Below are 25,663 nucleotides of genomic sequence, written 5' to 3' on the forward strand. Positions count from 1 at the left end.
TTTTTAAATCAAGCATCACCGATAAAAACGTCAATGTATTTGTTACATTTCCAATGAATTATTAATTATTAATTAAAAATTTTATTTTTGGAATAAGTTTATTGATTAAAACCTCAAATTGTAATATTTAATTATTGAAGACAGTATTAGCGATTTCTATCTGAAGCCTGTTCTTTAAGAATTGAAATCCGTTTATTAAGAGAGGGAAATCTATCAAATGGACCGCCCGTATTTCAAAGAGTCATTGGTTTTTTTCTGGTATTTCGGGGCTCCAGACCAGAGGTGGCTGCCAAATTCAACAGCGATTTGTACAGGGTCAACATTTTGCACTATTAAAGTATCTGCGGGCCCTATACAATAAGATCTCCTCTGTTATCTTCTTTTCTACTTGTGTGTTCGTTTTCTTATTTAAACGTAAGGGTTGAATGCACTGAACAAAAATACAGTGTGTGGCAAGCCTACGCACGACGGAAGTGAAACTTTTAGTATTCTTCTCACTCTATTTTCATTTCATATTATTATTATTCAGAATGCTGTACATTATAGTTTTAAAAAGCATAAATTTATTTATAGGCGTGTTGTTAACAAATGAACGTTTAACTAGCTTCCTAATATTGACATATTTAAAAGTAGCATGTGATAAAAAAAAATTAAAAGTTATAAAATTATGGGATTCGAACCCGGGTCTTGCATAACGAGTGTCGAACGCTCTGCCTCTAGACCGCGAGGAGAGGTATCTCGCGCGACGAGAACCGGGTATACAACGTGTACTCCTCTTTTTCGTTTTCGTTTTCAAACACGGCAAATAAATAATATCACATAACGTCTCGTTAACGCTTTATATAGGGTCGAATCGAAGGTATATCGGCAGTGTGAAGTCATATCTGTCGTTTTTCAAAATATTTCCGTATATTTGTCCGTTTTGGAAAAGATCTATCGTGTTTTAACAGTCTCATACCCGTATGGAGTCTGAATTTGAAAAACATTTCTAAATTTTGAAAAACTCACTTACGACTGTGTTTTTTACTAAAAAAACTTGTCACGCACGTCTGCGAGGGTAATTAGTCGCGTTATCGGCCTTGATTAGTAATTTTAATGATTCAAATTAAAAATAATTAATCAAAATACCGAGCGACTCTACCGGCTCGATTTGTAAGCTATATTTCGACCAAAATATCATATAGTCAAAATATCTAAAAGTCGCAGCACGAGAGCATTTTATCACTTTTCCTCGTATTAAAAAAATCACAAAAAGAAAAAAAAAATAGTTAAAGCGGGGATCGAACCTCGGTTCTTCACGACCAGAGTCGGGCGCTCTGCCTCTAGAACGCGAAGCTGAGTCTGGAGAGTGACCTAAACTAGGTATATAATATTAGCTAGGCTCCTATAGCGAAATGATCACGGTTTTTCGTGACGGTCATGAGTCGGTTTTACTCCGGTCCTCGAAATTGCATGACACGCGCAAAGAAGTTTCACTTCAAAAATTACCTAAAAGAAAGATCTGTACCGATTTGAAAGATTTCTGATTTAGCCAATTTTCCTTCCTCCAGCCTTTTTGACTTCTATGCATCATTTAGACAGGCGAATGAAATTGATTATCTGTTTAACCTCTTGGGCCTCTGGCATTTTCTGCCAGAAGGTTGGTGAAAATACAATTAAATGGAATATTTTAAAAAGGTGGTGAAATAAGTTTATAAATTTTATTATTGGAAATAAACAAACAATTTTTGAAATATTTTTTTTGGACACAAACATAAAAAATGGTTTCATCCGAATGAATGGTTCTTTTTTTACGTCTAAACACTGAACTAACAATACTCATACCAAAAAGCACACCGTGTATTAGACAATCGTCTTATAAACATTATTAACTCCGACAGTAAATACAAGCTTTGGATAAAGACACTATCAATACCATGATATAAAGCATTAAAATTAAAATAATATTGAGGAAAAGAAAAATAAATTCAGACACAAAATTACAAAATGGATAAAAGAACAAAAAAAAACAATATTACTAAAATTTCATAACATAAAATAATAAAACCTACACGTAACATACAAAACCAATATAAAACACACATCACTCACAAACACACAACATTATATATATACATTTGTTTTTGGGAATTTCCTTTCATATGAAATTTTATCTGGGTTCAAGATCTTTATTTGTACTGTTTTGTACTTGTTTTCTTTGCTCGTCTTTTTAGGTGTTTTAGGTGCTTTTTTGGATGATTTTTTTACAGCAGGTATATATATATATATATATATATTTCTCTTTGAATCAATAACAAAATAAATAAATAAAAATTATCACCTACTTTTTTTCTTTTCATATAAAAAATAACCTAGTTTCACTAATTTTTTTCAAATTATGGTCGGAACCTCCATTTTCATAGGGGTTGTACATTAAATTGTAATTCTTCTGTGGTTAAATTCTAGATTTTAAAATAAAGTGCGATGTTTTCTATTTCTAAACTGCTTTTATCATATTTCTAATCATGGAAGTAAGGGAGACACAACAATTTCTATGAGCTGCTCCCAAAAGTATAAAATTTAGGAAGTAATTTAGATAGGTACACATATTCAAAAATATTTAATTATTTTTACCAGAAAAAAGGAAAAAATAAACTCTATCGAACGATTTGCTAAAATTTTGTATCATGTATCAATTTTCTCAAGATAAAATTTTTTATGTGTCGTTGCCGAAATAAGTTAATTTTTTCCCTATTTACAGTAAAATGTACTGTTTCCAACACTTCCATTGGTTTTGTCTCTTCAGTGGCAAAAAAAGAAAAACTGGAAACAAAAGTAGAACAGATTGCTGGAGAAACCATGAAATTTAAAACATAAAACAAAAACGGAAATGTCCTCAGATTTCTGATTACATCATGCAGAGTAGATACTACTAGTTCAAAGAAAAATTGTGTTTTGTAAGGTAACAAAAGCAAAATGTTAAAATTATTTTCTGAGTAGTACCTACTCTGTGATTTAAATTTCTCTTTAGTTCTTTGCAAACCTCTCCCGATCGTGCAGCTTCAGAACCTATGAGTGGCTCTCCTTCAGTATTTGATATTCATGAATTCTATTTGTGCCAACAATTCATTTTCGCATTTTCAATTTTCTAATTGGAAACCTATTCTAAGAGGATTAACTGAGTAAAGGTTTTTTATTATTTGATCACGTTTTTTGAGTCGCAGAACGTGAAAAAATAATTTCGTTTTCCGTTTAACTTGCATGTTTTTTAAAAATTATATATCTGTGTACCTACATTTTGATTGTAAAGCATAATGAATTTTTGTTTGAACCTACCTGAGAAGCCCCTATTTCCGTACGCGTTTCGTTAAGGTGTTAAGGAAATAGATACGTATTTCAGTTATATTCCTACCGTAGATATGCTGGTAGCTGTTTAGCATAGTGATCTAATGTGACAAAGCTATAAATCTTGAATGAAGTGAATTTTAAAAAATAAACGTTTTTTTTTCAACGTTAAAAATAAATAAATCTTTAAATACAAATGACACACTGTCACAATCAAAGAGAAAACAAAATAACACCCGGGCTACCGGCGCGGCAGTGAGATTTATCCTAACCTTGATTATGAAGAGGCCTCATTATGTCACATTAAAAACTCCCGAACCCTGGTCTATGGCAAATTAGCATATGGTTTGTTGAAATTAATAGAAAGTCGGATATGAGTACTGCCGCCCGGTCATACTAACTCAGATTCAACCTGTTTCCTTCCCAGAACTTTCGCTCCTTCAATTTTCTTTAAAAGACCCACTACACAGCATCCTTAAAGATAAAATGAGCTATTATTTTCCTTAAAGCCTCCTGTGTGAAGCAATTGGTAAAACACTCAACTATTTTGAGTACGAAATTTTGTTTCCGTTAAGAACAATACGCATTTTAAATAATACATTTACTGATGTGAAACTTCTATAAAGTCTAGTATATATTTAAACTGTTAAAAATGTCTCTTTCACGATTCCATGTAATTTTATGTAGGTAACCCTTATTCTAAAATATTCAAAATAATTTTAAAGATTTTACAATTGTAACTATGTGCAAACGGAAACCTTATTAAAAAATCAAAAGTGTCAGATAACAGTAAAAAAGACATAATTTTTTCACTGTTAATTAAATTTCTTCACTACAGAAAAAAAATTGCTGCGTAAGGGTGCAAAAAAAAAGCTTAATAGAGGGGAAAATTTAAATTGGAAACTTTGAATAATGAAGGTACATTATACACTTCATTACACAAGTTGATGTAATTTGGTTCTCATTTGCATTCCTACGTGCTGGAGAAGGGATCATTAATAAGACAGGTCCCCGTCAAGTGACAGCTCAGACATTTTTTCCTCACCATATCGCGATGTGTAATTGTACACGCTCCCCCGCGTCACAGTCCTCAATATGCCAGACGCTTTAATTTATTCATGAATTTGTGTAATGTTTCTTGAGATGTACACAGGAATGAGTAAATTGGGTGAATTTTAGTAGGTTACATGTTTATTCTGGTGTGATCACTGATGTGGATATTTTCCTACATAATTTGACGCATATTTGACATCATATAAACATATCCCATCCCTAATTTGCCACGAAAATTATTGTTGAGTTAGTGATAACTTGGCAGATTCAACGCTGGAAATGCAAAAGGGCGTAAGCGACAATTTAGTCAAATATGAGTTAATGATACTTTTTTTTTGATTAGAATTTTTGTCTAATCAAAACTGTGAGTTAAATTGATTTTGGCGTATATTGTCGCTTACGCCCTTTTGCCTTTCCGGCGTCGATATTTTCATATTGGTATTTGTAGTTTTTGTAAATAAACATATAGTTTCAATGTCTCTCGATAGATGTCGTTGGGATATATAGTATTATGTAGTTTTAAGGTGTCTCCATAGGTGTCAGTGGTGGTACCACATGATAAAGACAACTGTCGAACGTTTGTGTCTAATACCCGAATCGTTACGAAGATCGCCGATGTTCGCCGATCTCCAGGCGAGCATCTTCAGGAGCGATTCACCCGCTTCAGAATAGCATCCTGTAGAATTCATTGTAAATACGACACGATAATAAACTTACCCGTAATCTCGGAATCAAACGAACTGTTATTGAAAACTACCGGTCATCCAAGTGTTTTGCCAATCAGTGAAAAATAATAAAACAAGACATTATTATAGTCGGTTTGTTTAAATAATAAAAAATCCGCAAGGAAACAAATTTCCAACTTTCAAAACTATCGCACTTTTCTACCTAACGCCACAATTTGCTATAGGATTGAATGAATTGAGATTTTGTACTATTTTTAAAGAAAAGAAATTGTTGGGTTATGTATGATTTTAATAAAGACGGAATTTAATGAATAGCTATTTTTCGGTTTCAGTGTATTAAAAAAGGCCTTGGAAATATAATAATTATTACCACATGAGTCAGCACGAATTTAAACCTATTATGTAGCCTTCGAAACATGTTTTGTAATTAAAATTATTTTAACAGTAGAATATTCTGCACATTTTCGACAGAAATCATAATCCGACCTGACCGCCTCCATGGCAGAGGCTTGTTCGAAATGCCGACATATATATTTTAAAATTAATTATGAATTAAGCTCAAATTCACCATGCTGATGTGAGGTTTTCACGTTTTCAAAACTATTAAACTAATTTATTTTTGGTGCATTATGCCGTGTTGCGCTAGTTCCTTCTTTAGTCAAAGTTTCGGATAGCATCACAGTTATCAAATTATATATCTGCCATGATGATGTATACCAAACATATTATAATACAATATAAACTTTTTTAATCAGGCCTCCAAGAAGTTGGGCGTCTTCTACAGGGCTAGGAGATTCTTCAACAGTGACCAGCTGCTGACCCTGTACTAGTCTCAAGTCCACCCAACTATTGAATTTGGGAGCCACCTTTGGGCTGGTGCCCCAAAATACTTAATAAACCTGCTTGAGTCTGTGCAAAGGAGAGCGATCCGTCTGATTGACAATCCGTTGTTAACGGACCGATTGCCTTCTCTAATGCATAGACGCAATGTAGGCATGCTGTGTCTGTTCTATAGGTATTTCAATGGAGCCTGCTCCAAAGAGCTAGCAGCATTGATTCCTGATGCACCGGTGCACGTGCGCGAAACTCGACGGACACGAACTGAACACCCGTTCACGGTTGACGTTGGCTTCATGAGAACGGGCCGTTTTTACGACTCGTTTTTGTGTAAGTCGGCTCGTATGTGAAACGAGCTACCGGCATCTGTTTTTCCTCCCTCCTATAATCCAAGCCTTTTCAAGGCCCGCATTAACAAATCCCTTCCTACAGCCCCTACCTTATTCCGCCTCACAACGCCGCCCAACCGGGTGGTGACATAGTTCCCCTGTCTGTACACTGCACAGGCAGGGACGCTCTTGTGAGGTGTCACATAAAAAAAATTCTAATATCTTTGATGTATATTGTAATGCTGTACGTACGAAACGTTGGCTAAAGAAGGAGGTAGCGCAACACGGCATCATACCCCAAAAATAAATTACTATAAAACTCACCACATTTACTCATCGTCCTAGAGAGAAATATACCTCGATTTTCATCCTTGTTAGCAATTTCACCTCGTAACTTTTGGGTGTACTAAAATGCTTATATTATAATAAATGGAATTAATAATGTCACTGTAGCTGAAAACTGATTTTTTGTATGAAGATTTTCTGGAAATCCGTACGGCACACGGCTAAACTGAAATTTACTGAAAATCTTCATACCGAATAGAATTTTATAACAAAAATTAAAAATCGTTTTCAGCTACAACAACATCAATAATGCCATTTTTTGTAATATTAGCATTCTAGTAAACCCAAAAGTCAAGAGCGGCAACTGCTTGTTAGAGATCATAATTCAGAATTGTTTATATTTTTTCTTGCTACATTTAGTGACAAGATCTGAATATTGAAATTTGAATATAAACATTGGTTATTTTTAACTATCATCTACTTTTCCTTATGGGTAAGCCAGTATTGAAAAAGACTCCCAATGGCTATGTATAAAAAATAAGAAACATTGTAAGAACTCGCAATTTGGAAAACAAATAATACCTAACAACTTCTCCGTTTCGCAAATACGCTCGTCTACAATTTAAGAAATTTATTTCCAATGGTGCTCAATTGAAAATGTTATAAAATAAATATATTCATACGCCATTTTCACGTTTCAGTGAGTCCTGATTCGCAGCAAATAGGTACCTTATTACATTTAAAAATAAATATATGAAAGAGATTCGTCTTTGTATCGGTACCGCTTTGAATATTTCTTTTTGAAATCGAAGTCGAATGAAATCTTTTGAAAATCACTCGAATGCTTTAAATGTTTCAATAATTTATTCCGCTTTGTGGCACAATCACAATATTTTATTTAAATTGTTTCAATCACATCACTACACGAATAAAATGGAAAATCTACATATTAGATACTAAGAAGCTTCGAAAAATATATTAGGTATATTTAAGATTAAATTGGTGCAAAATAATCGAGATTTTTTTTACCATTTTGTCATTATTTGGAGTCAAGGCTATGTGATATGTTTTCCAATTTGGAAAATCAGAGCTCGACTGTTGCGAACTTTTGAGTCTGGTCAACATAAGTGTACCTACTTGCCACACTAAGCATAATGATCTATTTCAATGTCACTATTCACAAATAAATTATTTAACATACTCGCCAATTTCTCGCATACATAGCAAATAAATATACCAATTATATAGACATTTTTAATGTAACAAAATCGATTTTCAAAACATACTTTTGAGTGGTTGTGTCGTCCTTTCTAATGTTGAAACTCGTATTTTTCTGAATTTTCGTCTATCGACATTTTGATCTGTGTCTCATTTTACCTAAAATTATCTACGTAAATATTTTCTTTGTGTCATTTTCTCTATGCCTTTACGAACGCAAACAGTGTTTTATCATTGCATTTTTACAACTGAGCGGGGGATATAAGTTCATCCGCTTACGGGGAAACTAAAAAAAAACCGTTGGCAACTCAAGTTGCTATCCTGTGTATTTCAATGGCGGTCCGCACATGGCGCAACCAGTTTTCAATGACGACGCATCCAGTCACTAGCAAATCACCTGCTCGTTTCAGTTGCCGATAGATATGTTAGTTTTCAAGAAATTGACTATTTGTTCATGCCTCAAGAGCTGTAAGATTACAATATGGGCATGGGTCCGAGCAGGAAAACATTAAATTTGTTCAGGAGGTTGAAAAATTCCCGTATATTTACGACTATATGACTTTCTGATTATGCAAGAATAGAAAAAAAATTATGGCGGCTGTAACATCACTTATTTTTTATAGTTGATTCTGTAGACATTTTTTAACCCATTAGATAGTGACAGATGAGAGCTAAAGTGTTCTTCTTCATTCCATGGTGAAACAAGCTTAGATAAATTACTAACTAACCATCACGCCGTTTCCCCGCAGGAGTAGGTAGAGAGGACGTACCACCAAACGACTTGCTCTCGGTACACACTTCTTGCCTCATTCACATTCATACATCGTCTCATAAATACTCTTCTATTATTCTGACTCTTGACATGGCCCGACTCAAGTATCTGATTTACTTGATCGTGCCATGTCTTCCTCGGGAGTCCCTGACTTCTTCTACCTCAAGCTTAGATAATTAGTGAAATTGTAAACTTGAGTTACGCCGTGAGAGAAAATCGATAACCAGTTTGCAATTGGCAGTTGGCAACCACTTTCAGTTTTGTTTCAGTTGCCCCATGAGCGGATGGATTAACTCCGATCGAAAATTTGAACCGAAAAAAAGACACGTAAATCTCCATGGATTGTCACACAATTGCCTAACCACATCCATCAATGAAAAACTCTGAATTTCTGTGGAAAAAAACTGTTTCTTGTGCGTTTCCTGTCGTCGGACGCGCGCCGGCGTGAAAATCAACGCAAATATTTTGAATATCTTATCTGCTGAAAATGTCGATTCCTAAAGTTCAGAGTAGTGTTAAAGGCTGTACATGACTTGAAGGTTTTAATTCAATTCGGCATAAGTTTGCGATCTACTTAAGTTGTATGCAGCGTCTGTATCGGGAATGGTCGTGGATCAGATTGGAATATATTGGATAATCGGTTTTAGCGAGATGGCCGTCGGTTTGCGGCTCTTATTTCTAAATCGGAAGCAAAAAGCCGAGTGATTTATTGAGAAGTTGGACGTTGCCAACGCTAACCTTCATGACATCTCGTGCACAAAAATAGGACTCGTAACAAAAAAAAAACAAGGATGCGTTAATTTTCCATGACGTGCGAATATCTCTTTGTTTGTTTCTAATTTGGATAAACTTGAAAAATATAAATTGCAACTTAAGTACTACAAGACATAACTATTTATGCGGTGGGAGATAGTAAAAGGTGCAGTTCCACTTTTTTAAGTTAAGTTTGAAGGATATAAATATTTTATTTTTATATGTAATGATTTAAATAACCCAAAATATACTCTAAAAACCTATTTTGTGCATGTTTACTCTAACCCACGATTGAAAAAAAAATGTTTGCGGCAGCTGAACAGCCAACTAAGGTTTACCAACAAAATGCTTTTTTTTTTTTTTAACATTATTTCTGGCTTTCACCCTTCAAGGGTGTTCTTGGCCATCATTTAAAATTATTGAGAAATGAAAGGTGAATTTAAATATTAATTTTATTTAAATGGGCAAATTTCAAAATTATAATGAAAATTGGAGTCGAGTTCAGACTTAGAAGAGATGAGATGTTGAATGGAGGGGAGGCAATTTTAGATAAGGCTTGATAGAAGAGAGGATATTTGTTTAGAGAGGGACAACCAAAAAATATGTGATCTAAAGTTCCCACTTCTAGACCACAGAATGTACAATCTGGGGAGTCAACAACGTGAATTTTAAAAAGATGGGAAGGAACGGAACAATGTCCGATCCTCATTCGAATGAGTGAAGAAATTTCTTTTTTGGAAAAATGAGGGAATTGCTGAAACCACGGTTTTGATGGAATAGTTCTTTGTATTGAGGCATAGCAGGCTCCCTTGGATTGACTAGCAATGTGCCAATACTCTGTCCAAACATTGCGGGATCTATCTTTGATGATGGAAAAAATGTCAGATAGGGGAATGTGGTTTACGAGGGTAACAACAGGGTTGGACGCTCCTTGTTTTGCCAAGGCATCCGCAATATCATTACCCATGATACCAACATGTCCAGGAATCCAAATCAGAGTTACAGTTTTACCAGAGCTTTGAATGGAGGCTATCATCTCTCGAATAAGGCATACATAGTGATCATCAGGATGAAGAAGAGGACTGGATTTAAGTTTTTGGAGGGAACTGAGAGAGTCAGAGAGAACGAGGGAATGTTCGAAATTATTTTTGATTATATATTTGAGAGATTCTATTATTGCAATGCACTCGGCTGAAAATATTGAAAATTGATTTGAAATTGAATGAAATATTCTGTCATTAGAATTATTGTGGTAAACGTTAATACCTATACCACAGTTAGGAGAGTCGGGAGATTTGGATCCATCAGTAAATAAAAGAGAAAAGTTGGGCCATTTAGATGAAATAATGTCATTGAAAATATTATTGACAGTTCGGGCCGGGAGATTGGAATGACTTTTAAGGATTCCGATCCCTTCAAATATTGTTGGGGATAGGGTGACGTGACTATATTTTAATTTGTATAAGGGAAGTAGATCATTTTGGATGATGTGAAGCTCTGAGAGAGACTTAAAATTTTTACAGATGTCAGGAAGAGGTTTAGTTGAAGCTCTGATTGTAGATGAATGGGTTGAGTCAATGAACAACGAGACGCTGGGGATAATCTGATGACATTTAGAATTTAAACATTTAAGAACAAATTTGTCAGCAAATAGTTGACGCCTTAAATAAAGAGGAGGATCAGAACATTCTACTTGAAGGGAATTGATGGGTGACGATTGCATCGCTCCAGTTATAATTCGCAAAGATTTAGATTGAATTTTGTCTAATTTATTAAGTACATTTTTTGAGGCAGTACTAAAAAGTGGGCAGGCATAATCGATATGGCTTCGAATAAGTGCGTTGTAAAGCAACTTAATGCAAGTAGGGTGAGCTCCCCACCAAACGCCAGATAAGGATCTGATGATATTTAAATTTTTTTCGCATTTAGTAACTAAATTATTAATATGGGAAGACCATTTAAGTTTCCTATCAAATGTTACTCCCAAAAATTTTACTTCAGAAGCGTTGGGGATTGGAGAATTTTTAAATAAAATTTGAACGGGGGGGTTTTTATGGCGGTTTGAGAAGGTGACACACTGAGTCTTTTGGATTGAAAGTTCAAAACCATTTAAGGTGAGCCATGTGCAAAGGGCATTCATGGCTTCGTTAAGATATTTGACGGCGAGAGGGATGATTTTGGATGATAAGAAGAAAGCTATGTCATCTGCGAACTCAATAACTTTTACTTGTGGGGGAATAGTGACATGCATATCATATGTGTATATATTATACAGTAAGGGGGACAATACATCGCCTTGTGGTAAACCCTTCCAAACAGACCTACTTTGAGGAGAAATATCTGGAAGTTCAATGAAAATTTTTCTATCTAGAAATAGATTAATAATAGATTGGACAAACATGGGGGGAAGGCCAAGGCCTAGAAGTTTTTTTTTTCAGGATTGGGATGGAAACATTGTCAAAGGCGCCTTCTATATCTATAAAGACGGCAAGACAAACTTCCTGTTTAGAAATTGATAAATTAATATCAGTGCTGATGATGGCAAGGTTATCTTGAGTGGATTTTTTTTTCCTAAATCCAAATTGAGATGGAGAGAGAAGCTGTTTACTCTCGACAAAAAATTCTAATCGGTTTTTAATTAATTTTTCATAAAGTTTACTGAGGGTGGATGAAAGAGCGATCGGCCTGTAGTTGGATCCAGAATTTGGTGATTTGTTTGTTTTTAAAATAGGGATGATTATTTGACAACTCCAGTCATCAGGCATTATACCAGTCTGGAAGATTTTGTTTAAGATGCTTAAGAAGTGGTTTAGAACATTATCATTACTATTTTTGATTATGCTGTAAGGTATACCATCTCTGCCTGGAGATGAGTCCTTGACTATTGATAAACAATTTTTCAGCTCAATTAAGGTGAATGGAGAGTCTAGCCAATGATTAGACATAGGAGTATTATAGATAGGCGTTATTTCATCTAAGTTAGGTACAGAAGGGGGGGCAATTTTGTCCAAGAATTCATCTATCCATTTAGAATGAGACGCTCGAGGAGATGGAGAACTGAAGGAGGATCGAAATCTTCGGATCATAGACCAAACTTCCGAAATTGGAGTGTTCGGAGATACTGAACTGCAGAAGTTGTACCACCCAGATCTTTTTTTTGACCTCAATACCCTTTTGGCATTGGATTCAGCGTTTTTGTATATAAGATAGTTCTCCATAGTCATATTGTAACGATAGGAAAGAGATTTAGCTTTCCGAATTCTTACTACTTTGGAACATTCCTCATCCCACCAGGGAGTTGGAGGGAGTTTTTTTAAAAGAGATTTAGTTTTAGGGGGAGGATTTGATTTATTTATTGCAGTTATGAGCATTGATTTGAAGTTATTATAGTCATCTTTGACGGAAAATATATTGGTGTTGGGTAAATTTAGTAGGAACTTGTCCATATGAGAGTTAAATTCATCCCATTTGGTGTGTTTCGTTTTAATCTTTGTCGAAATATGAGACTTGTCCGATTGGAAAGAAGTTTGATAAGTAATGGTGATCGGGAAATGATCACTGGAGCAAGGGTCGGGGGACACCACCCAAGAGGAGAGAGAACCCAGACTAGTAGAACATATCGAGAGATCCACTGCACTGGGGTTTGTGCTGGGGCGAGAGATCCTAGTAGGAGATCCGTCATTCAAAAGGAAAAGGTTGGATTGATCTAGGAAATCCATCACACTTCGACCATCTCGGTCGGAGAAAGCAGAACCCCAGACGGGGGAATGGGCATTAAAATCGCCTAATATAAAGAAAGGAGGGCTTAGTTGACTTACAATTTGCAACCAAATTTGTTTATTGAAGTGGGCTGTTGGGGGAAGATAGACTGAAATAAAGGATGTGTCCTTTATTTTAGCTGCAACCATTTGGAAGTCAGCATTGGGGGGTTTGATATTATTTATTGGGGAAAATGATATGGATTTCTTAATAAAAAGGGCAGCACCGCCGCCCGAACCTTCCGGGCGGTCGTCGCGGAGACAGGAATACCCTCCCACATTAAAGTGGGTGGATGGAGTAAACCAAGTCTCCGAGATAGCAGCCAAAGAAATAAAGTTGGAATTTAATAGGTTAAGGAGATCAGATTTGTTAGAAATAGCACTTCGGCTATTCCACTGAAGTATTTTGAAATCTTGAAGAGTCATTTTGAATAAATGATTTTAATGTGGAAATAATAGTAGCAGCGTTGGACGGTAGATTAGTTTGAGAAGAAATAAGGTCAATTAGAAGCATAATGAGAGTTTGGATAAATGAAGAATTGTCTTGGGAGAGTTTTTCAGAAAGTTTTGGAGAGTTCATTGAGGACGGATTATAATTATTTGCACACCCATTTGTGGCATTTGAAAGAGGTGAACCATTGGGATTTAAGAGCAGTGAGTTGTGCTGTTGCTGATCGTATCCAGGAGCCGGTTTAGAGATATCGTTTTTGTATGTGAATTTAGTTGAACGAGAAGAAGTTGCTGTAGAAGAGGGAAGAGGGTTGGATGAGGAGTTGCTGGATAAAGCCTCAGCAAATGATTTTTTGACAGGCGGGAATAGTTTAGAAGCCTGCAGAAAAGACAAGTTCTGAGAGGCCATAGAAATTTTTATATTTTTTTGGCGAGATTGTTCTGGGCAAGAAGTGTTGATAGCTGTATGTGAGCCTGAGCAGTTAAAACATTTGGGTGAGGAGGAAGAAGGACATTGGTCAGCTGCGTGGTTTTCTCCACATTTAAAACATCTGGGTTGAGATCTGCATGCAGCTTTGGTATGACCAAAACGGCAGCAATTGAAACATTGAGTGGTGGGATAAGTATACATTTCAACTGGTAATGAGTTGAAGAATAAATATATATGGGAGGGAAGAGATTGACCTTCAAAGGTGATAACTACAGATTGGGAGGGCTTCCAGGAAATTATACCCTCAGAGGAGTCCTTGTAATTTAGCCTCCTGGCTTTTATGGGATTGCCAATGTGTTGGAGGGTTGAAAGTGAAGACAGAATTTCTTCGATGGACAGATCGGTCGAGATACCTCTGACCAGGCCCATGCGAGTGACATTGAAAGTAGGGATATATGCCTTGAACTTTGAATTAGATGAAATGAAGATATTTTTGATGAAACTGTTGGCAGCTGACCCTGAGAGGAATTCGACGGAGATTCGGAAGCGACCCTCGGCTTTTACACCTCCAGGCTTGATTGAAAGGTTCTTGCTATTTGATAGGAATTTGCCAAATTCAAGAGGGTGGATGGTTTTTCCTTGCTCAGTTTTTTGGGCGTATACTATGAATGGGCCACGGGAATGAGGAGAATAAAAGTTTGTTGGAGGAAGTTGAGAAAGTGCTGGTGGGGATTGTGAAGTCGAAGGAGAGTCAAGTTTTATTGGGGAAGAAGGAGTAAATTTCCTTTTTTTGGTAGAAGTCAAGATGACAGAATCACTGTCAGAAATTTCTACATTTTCCCCGTCTGGGGGGTCTGGAGAGGGATCTGGGGGCTTTGTAGGGGGTCCAGGAGGGAAATCTTCCTCCATACAACAGTAAACAACTACAATAATAGTATGGAAAATGACAGAAGTAAAAAAAGGTTATAAATATCTGGAAATCAGCAGCGAAAAGTGACTCCTGGAAGATCAGGAGGGAGAAGAAACCTCAAGGCACAACACACTACACTTTTTTTTGCCAGAAAACAAAAAAGAATGGTAAAAAATTAATTTTAGATAGAGCAAAACAAAACAACTGATGACAGCCAAATGTTATTCCAACAAAATGCTGATAACCGACATTTTTATCGTTATCAAATGATAGTAAGCAAAAAGATCGTAATCAAAAGATCGTAATTATCATTTGATCATAAACGCATTTGATCGTAAATGACCATATATTACCATTTGATCGTAAACCGTACATTATCTCTTAAAATAAATGACAGTACAAAATTATTTCAAATCGTTTTCCTTTAACATGACACACAGAAACTATTATTGTTATAATCATCTGCTTTCTATTTGCTTACGATAATTTTGTTTAGGATCATTTTACCTATTACCTAAAATTAATTATTAAAAACATGAAAACCATTAATCGTTCTTACCTGATATTACAAAAAATGTAATTTTGAGCATAATTGGTAAACTTACTATAATATTCCAGATAAATCAGTGACCAGTACATTACGAGGGTCTTTGATAAATAATCATAATTGATTTGATGATATCGTCTTTATCATTGTGTTAGACATTTTAAATTAGTTTCCGCGTTATGTTTCCCAGTGATTTGATGAGAAATAACTTATCAATACGAAATGGCATACAAAGAATTAAGTTAGTGTCGTCTTGCAAGCCTCACAGGCAGTGGAATCCCTTCCCCACTCTACCCCTTGCAGGCTGTATAACAGTCCTACACCATGACAGCCGACATACAGGGGTCATATCGGGGGTTTAGGATCACAGGGGCCTAACTACAAAAATGCGTGTTTTGAGTTAAGCATGGTTTCGGCAATGTAAGAATCGTATTTATTAGTGACACAAAGCGCTATCTCGTACACAGAGCCGTTTATGAGATACGGTTGGGCGTATCTACAAATTAAATTATACAATTAGAAACACAAAGGCATATTCCCTGTTATACTTTTGTGACATTACCAACAAAATATATTTTTAAGGCCACACGGATCTAAAAGCTGTTATGCCTTTGTGATATTAAACAAATATATTTTTACAAGGGCCACACTGATCTAACAGCTGTTATGCTTCTGTGTGACTTACGGATTTCTATGGTTATTCTACACTACGTTGTTAGGACCGCGCGAAACTTGGTTGATCCACTGTCACTGTAATTTTAATCAGTCGATAAAAATGTTTTCAAGGGGTAGAAAGCTTGTGGAAATGGTGAAGAACGATGCTGCACGTAAACCAAGTAAGTGATAACCAACAACTTTCAATACTTTATTAAATAATAGTGAAAAACATGTGCATATAAAAATTTGGAGGATAGGTTTTCGCGTGCCCAAATTTATTTTCATACAATATTCATGTTAGTTTTCAATCTCTAACTTCAAGATGCTAGTGTCGCAGAAGAAGGGAGACATAAAGTACTTGCATATGAATTATCGATGCCAGAAGAGCCAGAATGGAAAAGATCGATAATAGTACATCAAAGTAATTGTATAGTTTCTGTTGTGCGTACATTTTACATTCTTCTGTTTTTTTAATGACGTGTTCAACTATGTTGTTATTTTAACAAATTTGTATATCATCAAGTATATTTTAACGCAGGTGATAATATTTCAATCTCTATCTTATAGAACTTCAAGATGTTTGTGTCACAGAAGAATGGAAGCGTAACGTTCCTGCTAATGAATTATCTCTGCCTGAAGAGCCAGAATTCGATAGATCGATTATAGTATATCAAGGTAATTGTATAGTTTCTGTTTTGCGTAAATTTTAAATTGTTTTGTTTTTCAAATATGTTCAACTATGGTGTTATTTTAACAAATTTGTATATCATCAAGTAGATTTTAACGCAGGTGATAATATTTCAATCTCTGTCTCATAGAACTTCAAGATGTTTGTGTCGCAGAAGAAAGGAACGTATCTGCAAATGAATTATCGATGCCAGAAGACCCAGAAGTGGAAAGATCGATAATAGTACATCAAGGTAATTGTATAGTTTCAGGACTTCATTATTGTCTTAAAGATAAAACACTACAGTTGCTGTTGTAACTACTGTTGTAAATTATACACAGTAATAAAAAGTTAGTAGTAATACATATACAATACAATAGTAATTTGCCATTTATGTTTTCAACATTGACTTATATTTTCTTTCAGATATTTCTAGTACAGTGGAATTAATTAATGTTAACGGAGATTTTTCTGCTGCTAATTCAGATGTTGACCCTGAATATTTGTTATCTGACTCTTCGATAGATAATGTTATGTTGCCATCATTAGGAGTGATCAATGACGGATTAGAGAATACTCTGGTGCTAGAAGATTTACCGTGCAGCTCTTCAAATCCACCTGTTGCAGCAGATTCCAACCCGAGGAAACGACGCAAAATAGCGGATCCCAAAGATTGGAAAAATAACAAACGTAGGATCAGAAGACAAAGTGGATTACCGTATATTTCCATGAGGGGTAAAAGCGTCGAGGGGAGAAGTTTGAAGATAAAAGACTGCAGTAAATGTCCCAGATCCTGCAATGATAATTTTTCCGAACCTTTGCGACAAAGTATTTTTACTGAATTTTGGTCTATTGGAGATTTAGAAAAACAGAAGCTATTTTTAAATTCTTTGATTGAATCTGGGGATAAAAAGAGCACAAGAACAGCTCAATTAGTCTCCAGGAGATCAAAAAGCAATGAATATTATTTGATGAACGATTTAGGAGTAAAATTACAAGTTTGTAAGGGATTCTTAATTTCAACATTAGACATTTCTTCAAAATTTTTGCGAAGTGTCCTGTCGGCACGAAATGCCCTTAATTTTATTGCAATTGATAAAAGAGGGCGCCACCCCCCTTCCTCAAAAATACCAGATGAAGCTAAGGAATTCATTAGAAATCATATAAAATCATTTCCCAAGATGCCCTCTCATTATGCCAGGAAAGATTCCAGCAAGGAATACTTGGCAAAAGACCTCAACGTACCGATAATGTACGAACTGTACTCAGATAAGTGCAAGGAGGAGAGCCGTATCCCGGAAAAACTTTGGCTCTATCGTCAAATTTTCAATAACGATTTCAATTTGTCGTTTCATGTGCCACGTAATGACATATGCGATACGTGCTTTAAATATTCGCACATGAACGATGAAGAAAAGCTTCTCCAAAAGGAAGAACAAGATGCCCACATGTTCAGAAAGGATTCAGCCCGACAGAAGAAAAATTCTATCAAAGTACAGGCTTTGGACAATGAATGCCACTTAGCAGAATTTGATTTGCAAGCGGTATGTTATTGCCCGAAGACGAATGCCAAGGCTCTTTTTTACCGTAGAAAGTTGGCGGTATACAACTTAACCGTCTATAATATTGATAAAAAAGCATCTTGCTATATGTGGGACGAAGCAACTGCAAGACGGGGTTCTACCGAAATTGCCTCTTGCATTTACCATTATTTACAAAAGTATTCCGATGGCAAGGAGTGGAATTTTTTTTCAGACACATGCGGCGGTCAAAACCGAAATATTAATATGTCAGCAATGTTCATGTATGCGGTAAAAAAATTTGACATCCCAATCATCAACCATATGTTTTTCGAATCCGGCCATTCCCAAATGGAATGTGACTCTGTTCATGCTAGGATAGAAAATAAAACAAAAAAATTAGACATTTTTCATCCAACGGGGTGGTATTCCGCTGTGCAGATGGCCAATCAAAATTACAGTGTTATTGAAATGAATCAAAAAGATTTCATTGATTTTGGCATAATTCAAAAATGTTTAATAAAAAATAAAAAAGTCGATTCACAAGGACAAAACATTAATTGGCTAAAAATAAAATGGTTTCAGTACCGAAAAGATGATCCAGATAGGATTCATTTTAAATATAATTTTGATGAAGAATTCAGAATCCTTCCATGCATTCGAAGAGCTCCTCGGGTACAATTCGTATTGGGAGAGCTTGTACAAAAATATAATTCTCCAATCCCAATTACGGAGGAAAAACTTAAAGATTTGAAGGATTTGTGTACAATGGGAATTATTCGCGAGCAATACCATACTTTTTATAATTCTTTGCTAACTAGCTCTGCCGTGGAAGATGATGATAGTTCATAAATTTTGTATTATTTCTCTGTCAATCAAGATGAATTTAGTCCTTTTTCATGATTGTAAATTATTATTATGGCTCTGTAGTTGAGAAAGAATATTATGAAGAATGCATATTTCTAAAAATGTTTATAAATCAATAAAAAGCATTTTAAAATCTTTGTTTCAGTTGATATTCCTGTGATCTCAAACAACCCATGTAAAGTATTGATGAATATATTAAGGATCACAAAGGCATATCTCAGTCATTTTTTTATAAAAATATTTTTGTACTTATCAAAAGTCTTTAATTTTTGTGTAATATGTATGTTTTGTGTAATATGTATGTTTTAAGTAATATTATTATTAAAATATATATATATTACCTTCACATGTGTTTTATTTTCTGGGTATCATAACATTAAAACTTTCATCTGAAAACAATGTTTTTGTAAATAGGTCCCTGTGATACTTACGTCCCTGGTCAATTATTGCTGAATAGTTAGGAACACACAGGCACATCTCACTCATTTTTAGTAAATATATTTTTTTAATTATCATAGGTCTTAAATAATTACCAAAATATATGTGTTTTAAGGAGTTAGATAATGTATCTATAAATAAAAAAATTTCTTTCACTAAAATGTTAATTATTTTCCGAGTTTCAAAGCATTAAAATCTTTATTTGCGTTTATCTCAAAACCAGGTTTTTGTAGATAGGCCTCTGTGATCCTAAACCCCCGATATTATACTGCGTAATAACTAATTCTATGTATGAACATTCCTCGCGTGCTCAAAGTTGGTGGTGTCAAATTCCTTAAATGCACTTTTCTGAAAATAATTGCATTCGTATAATAATAATGATGTTTTTACTCCGAAATGTGGGGAGGTTATAGATATACAATAAAAAACAATAATATTACAATATGCACTTAACTTAACAATTATATTACAATGCAGAACAACAAAAAAAATGACTGAGCCAACAACTTGCTCTAGTGCGCTGCGATGCTTGAATCTGGACTCTGGAGGGATTCTATGATAAGGAAATTTTTGGAGTTGTTTGTCCTCTCTTTTAATCCTGCTACCCAAACCTTTATGAGACTGGTACTCACCCTTACATGAGCATATTGGAAGCGCTGCAGTATCTGGGGAGGCCAAACATCATGCGGTATGCGTTGTAAGAGTGCACGCGTAGCCTTTCCATACTGCTCTTCTTAAAGTTGGTCCAAAGCTCGCACGTATAAAATGATTTACAAAACGTAACGCAAAGCCGAAATCTTCAACTGAGCATATTTGACTATGATGTCATCGTTGTTCGTCAGCTTATTGTTGGTGATGTGCCCTAGATACTTTTTTTCTATACTACTTTCAGAAGCTCACCGTTCAGGGAAGTTGGTGGAAAGCTTTTCAGACCCTGTCATATGTGATACACTATTGTTGTTGTTGATATGCTGTTTGTTTGGGTTGTGCAGCATGTTTGTAGACCAAACACGGGTAAAGACATTTCAAGCAACGTTTTGTTTCAGAATGGTTGCCTTTCACCAAGGGGGGCGAATAAAAGTATCTTCCACTTAAAAGCAAAATACAGGTGCATTTCCCTTCATGAACACGTGTTCTGACATGTGATATGATATTCGTTTATCAGGAAACCTGTTAATTCATTTCCGCTTGCATATCCCCTTTTCAGCCGGAATTCTCAAAAAAAGCTGTAATCATTTTTCTCTGTGAGCTTCTCAAAAGGAAGTGATTTTTTAAAAATACTCTCATAAATTCAAAGTCATAAATTATAATAGTCATAAATAAATTCGAGTCGAGTAATATAACAGTGACCACTCGAAATCTGGGGTGACGGATCAACTTCAAGTGGATACTAAGTACCCTCTGCCCCCCACTGCTATCCTCGTAACAGTCCGTCATCTAGCGGATGTCACATAGAAAATTTGATCCGTTCAATGGAATCACTAGATATGCAGTGTATTTGTTATCCGTGACAGCTTTTTTGATTTTGATTAGGTAACCAGATATGACATTACATGCTCCAGCAGTTGGAACTACTCCAACAGTTCCAACTGCTGGAGCCAGTGAGACTATAGCATCCCCGATTGGTGTATGTTGTGAGGCTGAAGGTATTGGGGAAGGCAAGTTGGGGGAGTACCTGGCTATTCAGATCTGGTTACCGAAATCGGCTAAAGCCATTTCAAGAAACGTTTCAATTCTCAATGGTGATCTGACACCACGGCGATACTGAGAGTATCTTCTAGTCATGAACATGCCACAAATATGCTATAGAAATATAATGTTAAACGAAATTATTGTAAAACAACACAAATTGATCACATAAAAATTACTCGCGGACGCTGGGATTCGAACCCGCGACAAACGGATTCGTAGTCAAATAGCCTTACCCCTTGACCACGGAGGTCGAAAACTAATGTTTTAACAACCATTTTTCATAAATTAATGACTGAATAACAGTTGCACACAATTTAAAATACTTTTATTAGTAAGGCCCTTAGTATTTCAATTTTATAATTAGATCTACTTAACTAATGATCAATTAATCCATAAACAATTTTTAAATACTTATTTACCATCCACAATTTTTGATTTATTTTATTCTCTTTTCGTCTTAATTGCTTCATTATGTTGTACCTACAAACCTAATATACAATAACACTTTATCTACAACATGCGAACACCTCGACACAGGTTCTTCTAGTGAGGTGTTCACAAAACATAACTACTCAACCATTTTCATACTGTTACTGTAATCAGTAACAACTGTTGTTTTTTTTTTTTTTAATTATTTTACAATCTACTACTTCATCTTACATTTTATTTGTATTTCTTTCAACTATCATCTATTTATTTATTTATGAGTACAAAAATAAATAAATAAATAATGATCGGTTAGTTAGCCAAAAGTGACGAGTTCCCACCCAGTCGTCGCGGGTTCAATCCTCTGTTAGCCTTATCCTCCATTATTGCACCTTTACCACCTTTTCCATCAGTTGATTGATCGGGTGTTTATCATCCCTCGTGACTTTTGATGTTAGAATAAAGTATATAAATATATAATTTGTTAAATTTTATTTAGATAAATACATATATGTTTTCTAATCCATACAACCAATGAATCTGATAACAAATTATTACAAGCAATAATTAGTCGCCTGAAATATCCATACAAATTGAAAATATCTCCCGAGTAAAAATAAATGCTGCCGACGGGAATTGAACCCGTACCTTCTGATGTCCGGTGAGGTGCTCTTGCCCACTGAGCTACGTCAACTTATTTCCAACACGCTAAATAATTCAGTATGTACTAGTACTTCAATCAACAATTACTGCTTATTATATGTTTTCACCTGTAAAAAATCTTCTTTATTTTGTAGGAAAGGCTTTGTTAGTGCTAAATTTCCCTCTAGATGGCGTCTAGACATATTATATCTAAATTTGTTGGTCAAATATTTTGACTTGTCAAATTTTTTTTTTATGATAAACTAATGTTTATAAGACAAGGTTGTTTATGCATAGCACAAAGAATAACAAATTATTATAAGCAATAATTAATCGCCTGAAATTGAGCATATTAAACCTTGTCATATAAACATTACATTATCATTTAAAAATAGGGAATCTTATGCTTATAGAAAAGTAGTGTAACATGTACGACAATTTTTTTTTTGAAATTTTTTTTCGCTCATATACTTCTTAACGTACATAATGTGTTCATAAGAATGATGTTATTTACTACCATGAAAATATATTTCATGGTAATTAAGGACGAAGAATGTTTGCAAATAAAATGATTGATCTGTAAATAATTTCCATTTTTTCGTTCCTGACAGTTCTCTTTTCGGAAAGATGAAATGAAATGAACTTAGAAGACGAATGTAAAAAAAAATAATATCATAAATTAACAAGACAATATGCCGTAGGTTTTGTGAAATAAAAAAAATATCTATTCAAATTGGTAACATTATTTCTTCTTACATACATTTTATACGGAGATATTGATTCGCAGCATCGAAGAAAATAAAAATTATATCTGAATTTTTTAAAAGTGTACATAGCTATTTTTATCATGTTCTCAGTAACATAAGATTTTTGATTGACATTTGTATAGACTTTGAATGGTTACATATTTACAGATTCCATGACTGCTGAAAGTATTGATCCCTCAACAGTTTGTTTGAATATCGTGTTATAGATCAGGCATCTAGTAGATAGACTTTAAATGGTTGCATATTTATAGATTCCATAGACTTTCAATAGTTACATATTAAAGATTCCATAGACTTTCAATATTTACATATTAAAGATTCCATAGACTTTCAATAGTTACATATTAAAGATTCCATAGACTTTCAATAGTAACATATTAAAGATTCTACGACAGTTGATCCCCCGACATTTTTTTTAATATCGTGTTATTGATTAGGGTACCTAGTAGATAAATACTTTATATTTTATAAGCAATAATTATTAGCCTGAAACACTCATCCACATTGAAAAATCTCCTGATAAAAGATACATGACGCCAACGGGACTTGAACCCGTGTCCTTTCGATTTCCGGTCGACAGCTCTGACCACTGAGCTATGGCGGCTTATCTCTTGTCCGCGAAATAATTCAATATATACTAGTGTTTCATTCAACAATTACTGCTTGTTACATTTTTTCACCTGAAACAACCATCTTTATTTTTATATGAGAAAGGCATTGTAAGTGCTAACTCTCTCACTAGATGGTTAAATTGTCTACATTTTTTTGGTGAAGTTACTAGAAATTGTCAAATATTAATTATTATCTTTTTGGTAAACTAATGTTTAAGATGAAGATAATGTCCCGTTGGCGCCATGTATCTTTTATCAGGAGATTTTTCAATGTGGATGAGTATTTCAGGCTAATAATTATTGCTTATAAAATAATTGTTACCCTTTGTGCTATGCATAAAAAATCTTGTTTTAAACATTAGTTTACCAAAAAAAATAAAATTAAATAGGTACTTTATAGTTAATGTCGGTAACTTGTCATCGTTCCTAAGCATGACTCTATATAACGATTAAGTATTTTTAATTTATTCGACGTGAAATGTTAAAAGTTAGCGATCTGAAGTCATGCTCCTTTATTGATCGACTGTGCTAGATACCCTGATGTTAACTGGTAGGACCAATTGTCAGGGATCAACTGTAGGGTCACCATATTTTACATCGGACACCTGTCTGACAACTGTAAATGGTTGACAACCACCCAAATAAAGTATTTCCAGTTATTTAATCTATAAAAACGAGGTAATTATGGCAGCTGGTAATCAAATAATTTTACATTCAGCTATGAAACACGAAATTGCAACAATGATACTAAAATCCATATAATTGTGATAAAATCATTGTTTACTACCCCTCCAAATATTATGTATATAAATTATAGGTTAAAGAATAATTGTATCAGTCTGAAGGTGGCTATAATAAGCTGAAACCAGTAATGGTGCAAAAATAAAAAAAAAAGTGTAACAAGTTTATAATTGTTTCAAGCCTATGACAGACCACGCTATAAGCGCGCTATATTTGTATATATATGCCTATCGCGTTATCTGTCAGCCTCAACAATATGTCATAATTATGTATCGCTTTAGAACATATGCATAGGTAGCTAAATGCGTAAATCGTGCACGAAAAAAGATAAAAAATTTAATTAATTATTATTATTGTAAATTAAATGGTAAAAAATACTTTTGACAGCATTTACCGTCTCTCATCAAGAAATCTAAATGAATTAAAACGAATTCCCATCTATCTATGGTAATTTTAAATTACCGTAGTTATCCCTCCCTACAAATTTAACATTTACCAAAAAAAAAAACCCCTACGTTAGTTATATATTTCCGCGAGAAAGAAATGATAAAACTGTCATACATTTTGAGCTCACGTTCGGCGAGAATAATAATAATATTATTTCTTGCAGTTTTTATGTGACGTCACGTCTTACGGCGGGCCAGGGATGGCAAACTGGGGTCAGGTTGTCTGGGACGGGGACCGCCGCTTTTGGCCCCACCAAACCCTTTGAGGTTGTTTTTATAGTAAAGAATGAACATACTTCTAACCGGGGCACATCTGATTTATTGCGGTTTGGTTAGTTATTAATTAATTACATTTTTATTATATTGAGAAATCTAAATGATGTACTTTTGAACTTAATCCCAGAAAAAATGTCATAAACTTGAGGTCAGAATGTCAGCAGAACAGTTACCTGACCAATTAAATATTATACTTGACCAGTCTGTGACTGATTTGTCTTACCCAGGCATCGTGAGTTCAATTCTTTTGCTGGCCAAGTCCTCATCACTACACTACACCAGTAGGAGATTTTAAATTTATTGTCAGATTATTCGTAACCCCGGAATGATTGTCTGTTTTTAATTTTTTTACGTTCACCGACAGTTTGTTTTTGATAGTATTACTAAATAAAACTAGATTGTTTTATTAAAGATTGTTCAAAACGAAGCCCGTTCTTCATGGTTGTAGGGTCTTATTATTTATTTTGTAAGAAAGTATGTACCCATCTTGATATCTTTATCACATTCTAGTAGTAATCAGCCATTCGAATATTTTTTTTACTATTGATTGTCGTGTGTGAA

At 34.7% G+C, this 25,663-nt stretch overlaps 1 long non-coding RNA gene across 1 annotated transcript in view; it reads left to right on the forward strand.

The window, feature by feature from the left end:
* LOC149423193 (uncharacterized) overlaps positions 1 to 25,663 on the forward strand; it is a 288,922-nt gene that overhangs the window by 99,258 nt on the left and 164,001 nt on the right. The window lies entirely within an intron of this gene.

The sequence above is a fragment of the Hesperophylax consimilis genome, chromosome 6, assembly GCF_061612785.1.
Source record: "Hesperophylax consimilis isolate HC1 chromosome 6, BYU_Hcon_1.0, whole genome shotgun sequence".
NCBI classification, from domain to species: Eukaryota; Metazoa; Arthropoda; class Insecta; order Trichoptera; family Limnephilidae; genus Hesperophylax; species Hesperophylax consimilis.